Source organism: Tupaia chinensis, unplaced genomic scaffold, assembly GCF_000334495.1.
Source record: "Tupaia chinensis unplaced genomic scaffold, TupChi_1.0 Scaffold000095_1, whole genome shotgun sequence".
In the NCBI taxonomy this organism is placed as follows: domain Eukaryota; kingdom Metazoa; phylum Chordata; class Mammalia; order Scandentia; family Tupaiidae; genus Tupaia; species Tupaia belangeri.
The window spans coordinates 579115-585007 of NW_006159557.1; positions in this window are offsets into that span (position 1 = coordinate 579115).

Consider the following 5893-nt stretch of genomic DNA (forward strand, 5'->3'; position numbering starts at 1 on the left):
GCATTCCTGGGGTTTCTGTTTGACCTAAAAACCTATAATCCTGAGAAACACCGGAGTGGGTGGTTCTTACAGACACTCAGAAAAGGAAATGACCAGGCAGAAAGGAACTTGAACCGGCTGTTAGGCTGATAACAATCTGTTTAGTTGAAAAACAGCTATTTTATTGACCCACAATGGCTTCTGATTTCCTACTTACATCCCCTGCTGTTTACAATAGCCTGCCAGGCCACCTGAATACAATGACTTCTTTAAAACAGTTCTTGAAAACTTGTCTCCTTGCCAGGAGGGTTTTGTGTTTTTTTTTAAAACCCCCATTTGTTTTTTTATTTTATTTTTGGTTTTAAACATTTTATGCTAGGGTGTGAAGACAAGATATTTTATCTAAATTATTTTGACTTCCCTGAAAATTATGTTCTCTACTGAAAAGTCTGAGTGTACCAACATGACATTAAGAAGCTAAGTCTTCCTTTATTCATGTTTTTTTAAGTTTATTTCTTTCTCCCATGAGACAGAGACAGGAAGACAGACACCTCCAACAGGGCCCTCACGTCACAATCCACCCCAGCATCATTAGGCCTTGAACCCAAGATCTTCCTTTGTGGGTCCAGTTGTGTCACCTCTGCAGCACTATCTGGTCTGGCCCCTAATACAAATTCTTTAGAAAAAGTGAGAGTGGGGCCAGGAGGTGGTTTGGTGTTCAAAGTGCTGGACTCCCATATGGTCGAACACAGTTCAAGTCCCAAACCTGGAAGTTTGGAAATCACTCCAGCCATGTGTGCATGTGGGCCCAAAATCCCAGGAAGAGGATGAAAGAGAAGGGTTACAGTGTAGCCATTCCTCCTGGGGGCGGGGTTGATTTTTCAATTTCCCTCTCACTATCTCCTTCTCTTTCTCTGATGAGCACACAATTTAAAAAAAAGAGAGCGAAGGAAAAAAAAAGAAAAAGTGAGAGCATCCTAAAGTCAGTTATGAATATAGTTCTTTTCTATTGAGGATCTACTATGTTCCAGTCATAAACGGACTGGTATAATTATATAAATTCACTGAATCTACAACAAACCTATGAAAAACAGGTTATTATTGCCAAATTACTGAACTGAGTCATGGAAAAGTGAAGTAATTCGCCCAAGTTCTCAGAGCTGAAAAGTGTCTAGTGGAAGATTTGAACCCATAAACATAAAGGCCCCAGGCCTTCTGTGGCTCAGAAATCTCAGTCCATATTTTCTTCCTGAAGTTAAGGAAAGAATGCCAAAACAAGTTTAGCAGTAGAGGACGCACTCTGCTGGAGGCTCTTGTGCCATTGAATCTTAAATGGAATGATCTTAAACAAAAATGTTATGAGACTTTAAACATTAATCCCCTCTTGTGTCCTAAATATCAATTTGAAAATTGCTTCTATTCTGATAACTCTGCTTCTAAATGAGTATAGACAGGCACATTTTTGAAATGTAATTTTTGTTTTGAGAGATTTTTGCTATAGGGATGTGCACTCGCCAAAGAGACAGAGAGAGACAGAAAAGGAGAAGTCATCCCCCCCACCCCAGGAGGGGCATGTGACAATTCCTTCTCCATTCTTCTCTTGGGATTTTGGGCATGTACACATGCCTGGCGTGAGTTTCAAATGACTACATCCAGGACTCGAACTGTGTTTGACCATGTGGGAGTCCAGTACCTTAATCACTACACAACTACTGACCCCGGAAATATAATTCTTAAAGAAGCAATTTTCTAATGCTTATAATAGAACACAGTGTGACTTAATTTTTGTAAATTAAAAATATTTTTTTAATTGCCAGAGAGCATGAGCACTTACAGGAGGGGGGGGGGAAGAGAAAGCACCCCATAATGAGGTGTGGTCACATCACAATCCTTTCTCTTTTTGAATACATACACATGTACCTGGAGTGGTTTTCAAACTTTTGGGGTCAGGATTCAAACCATGGTTGGCCATGTGAGATCTGGTTCCCTTTACCACTAGGCTATGGGACCAGCTCTTGTGAGGAGAAATAACGTCAGCAGCCCCCTTGCATATGACCACTGAGAAGATTTTTACACCAGCTTAAGCATTGCAAAGCCAAGCCCAGACCTTCATTGCTTCTAAACCAGGATCTAAGAGTTGTCTTGACTGACTCCACTTTTGCTTCTGCTGCCTTGTTAGTCACTGTTTATCTTCAAGCTCCTTACAGAGAACTGAAATCCACCATTCCATCTTGCATGCCCAGAACAAAAATTGCTCCTCAGGACCAGCAGGTGGCATGGTGGTTGGGACACTGGACTCCCACATGGTCAACCATGGTTCAAGTCCCAGACCTGGAGGCTTGTTTTCTCACTTTCCCTCTCTGTCTCTATCTCTCTGTGTCTCTCTCTAGTGAGCACACAAGTCCTATAGTAAATTAAATAATAATAATAAATCAAATTAGATAGATAATGTTTAAAAAAAGAAAAACCTGCCTATCAAACAGTGATTGCCATCCTGAGGCTAGCAGAAGTCCTCAAGATTCTACTTAAAGACAATGCCAATTCTCCTCATTTACTTTGCCCCAAAACAGTCAACAACTTACCCTTTGCTTCTAAGTGTATGGTCACACTGAAACCTTCTCCTATACACATTTTGTTTGTTGTCCACTACAGAGGAGATAGTATGAATGGTGGTCTAGTCTCTCCCCAATGTTGATCTCACTGAATACATTCCTTTATTTACCAACTCTGGTCCTCGGGGCTGACTTTTGTTGAATCACAAGTGACACAGACCTGATTTCATGTCCTTGTGTCCTTTCCAGCCTCAATATAACTTACTCTAACTTACATTTCATGTTAATAGTGTAACTGGCCAAATTTAAAGTCAGATACTATTCTCCAAGGAAAGAAATTATTTGTATTCAGGTTTTCTTTCTAATTCTACACTGTAATTCTATTCATTTAAATTCCGTAATTCCTATACTTTCTGCATTGGAAAAATATGTAAATATAGTTTATAACAGATGAAGTGTTTTTTAATTACCATGCTCAACTCAGTAATTAAATTCATTTTGCTTCAAGGTTCAAAAATATCAATAGAGTTTCTTAAAGGTCTTATAGCCCTCAACTTTTTTTTAAACTCTTAATTCATGTCACACATTGGCATTTGAAGGCAGTGACTTCTTCACCCTTCAATATAACCCCGTTCATTTCCTCTGTCTTTCCATTTACAGAGTTGGCTATACTTGGTACTTTAGGCAAAACTATGGTTTCTTTAATAGCCTTTGAAATTCTAGAAATATCTCAAGATTCAAGAAGAAAAATTATATCCATGAAACAAAGATTAACTCACGACATTTTGTGTAAGGCAAGTGTTTAAGCTCTTAGGTAGAAAAATATTTTGCTTCTTAATATGATATTTTAATCTTCCATTCAATGTGGAAAACATACTTTTTTCCTCATGGGGTTGTCATTTCTGTCAGGACTGAAAAGATTCCATTAATTTGTTGGCAATCAAAGTGCCAAGAAACCAGGGGCAAAAGAAGAGCTACCACCAGACTCTTTTCTGATTATCTCTGTGGTTACTTGACCAAGAACAGGGAAATACTGACCCTCCCCATACCTGCTTCCTCTGCCTGTCATCCCCCACACCTCACCACAGGCAAGCTCCTCAGCTGTGCTCCTGACATTTTATTTTTACACACTGTTTCTGTTGAAGACACAGACTGAAATACTGAGGGAAGCCATCCGCTTTCCCTCTCCCTTCCTGGACAGCTGACGCTCACTACCCTAGCTGAGTTTTCATAAGCTTGCAAAGACGCCCAGGTTTCTGTCAGTCACCAGCTCCCTGATGGCAGCAGCGAGTCCGCTCCTGGCAGCACAGTGGAGGAGGCTGTGACAGGTAGTACCAAAACACGAAGAAAGCAGCTAATCCCAGGACTTACTGCAAGCTGAGGACATCCTCGGGGACTGGTCCCTCCGGAAGTTTCATAAACAGTGCGATACATTAAAATCCAAAGATTCCCACCCCGGGAAAACTTGGAGAAAAGAGCTTTTTGTCTTTGCTTTTTCTCTTCATTTAAAAAACAGAATTATTTATTTAATTTTATTTATTATAATTACTATTTTTTTTTTTTATTTCACCAGAGAGAAAGGGAAAGCAAACTTCCAGGTCCAAGACTTGAACTGTGGTCGACCATGTGGGAATTCAGTGCTTCAACCACTATCCCACCCACTGGCCTCTTCTTTTATTTATTTATTTTTTTTATGCTAGAGGGTGCATGTGCTTGCCAGACAGTGACAGAGAGAGAAGGAAAGCAAGAAAGCACCCCTTGTGAGGCGTGGCCGTGCCACAATCACGTCTCCATTTCTCCCTCCTTTCAGGATTTTAGGAAAACATGCATGTGCATGCAGTGTGTTTTTTGAGCTACTGGGTTCGGAACTCTAACCATATAGCCAGCCATGTGGGACCCAACCTCCTTAACCATCGTGCCACCAGCTGGTCCTCTTTTACTACTTAACTTACGAAATATAAGTCACACTGAGAGCCAGGGCCAAGCCAGGAGCAGAGGATAGTAGTGGTCACCATGATCCACTCCTGAGAAGGGCTTCAAATAATGCCATCAGTGGCATGAAAAAGGGCACTAAAAACTGCTTGGAGACCCTTAGGAAGAGTTGCTGATCCAGATGGGAGTGGGTAGGAGACCTACAGGAAAAGGAGAAGCTACTACTTGAAGTCATGAAAAGGAATAAGCCAAGCAGTGAAGGAAACTCTCAGGACTGTGACCTGCTGGGGACTGTAAGCAGGTCAAGGTGGCTGAGTGGGAAGAGGCTAGAAGGCATTCAGGGGCGTGGTAGGGGAGGGCCTCACATGCCACTGTGAGGGTTTGCGTTTTATTCCAGTGTGAACAGAACCACGGAAGAGCTGACTGGAAAAAGGAAGTAATGCTTTGAGGCTATGGAGTGAGGTGTGGACAGCCAATAGGAAGGGCATAGAAAGGTGCAGTGGCCAATCCAGGAGGCCTCTTGGGGTGGTATCTGCGGGTGACTTGATGAGTCTGTTCATCAGCAACTGAGGACTACGGAGGAGGGGCAATAGCAGTGGGATGAGGAGAACAATGTGGACCTGGCTGTGGATGCCTGTGAGGCCCCAGAGTGGAGATGCGTGAGAGCTCTGTCCTGCCACCTTAGAGGGGAGAAGCAGGCTGGAAAATGTGAGTGGGGAAGCGCTGGTGCTTAGGTAGCCATGGGAGCGGGTGTGCCCACCCAGAGAGAGAAAGCATGACAAGGAGGCCAGAGCAAAGAAGGCCCCTGGAGGACTCAGTTCAGGGGACAAGTGACATTCAAGGGGCACCAGAAAAGAATGGGAAGTGCAGAGTGCTGTCCTCGCCCTAGGTGGGATTTGAAGATTTGGCACTGGCTGGACAGATGCTGTCATTTCATGTTTTAGGTGAAGGTTGGTGACTCACTGACCTCAAGAACACAAACGCAGAAGGAGCAGCTGCCACCAAACAGACCTCAGAGCCATTTGAGCTTCTGTTTCCTTCCCCCAAACTACTTGATTCTGATTCTTCCTCTGATATCCAGGTGCTAACCAGAGCCCAAGCATTACAGAGCCCAAGGTAAAAATAGAGAAAAGGTGCTGGAAGGGACCACATCACCTCCTAAGAGATAAGAACCCCAGGAATGTTGAAGAAGCTCCCCGACACTGCATGGCTGGTTACGGGCTGAGCTTGGACTTCTGGTTTTAAACCATGCTCACCACCATTCCTAAGGGGAATAGCATACAGCTGCCATACATAAAATCCAAGTCAAGACACATTAAAAGGGAAAAGGAAGACACGAAGCTTGGGGATTATTCCCAGAACCCTAACACACTATGTCTCACACCGTAGAAATCTCTGATTAATGTATGCTTCCCTATTCTGGGCATTCC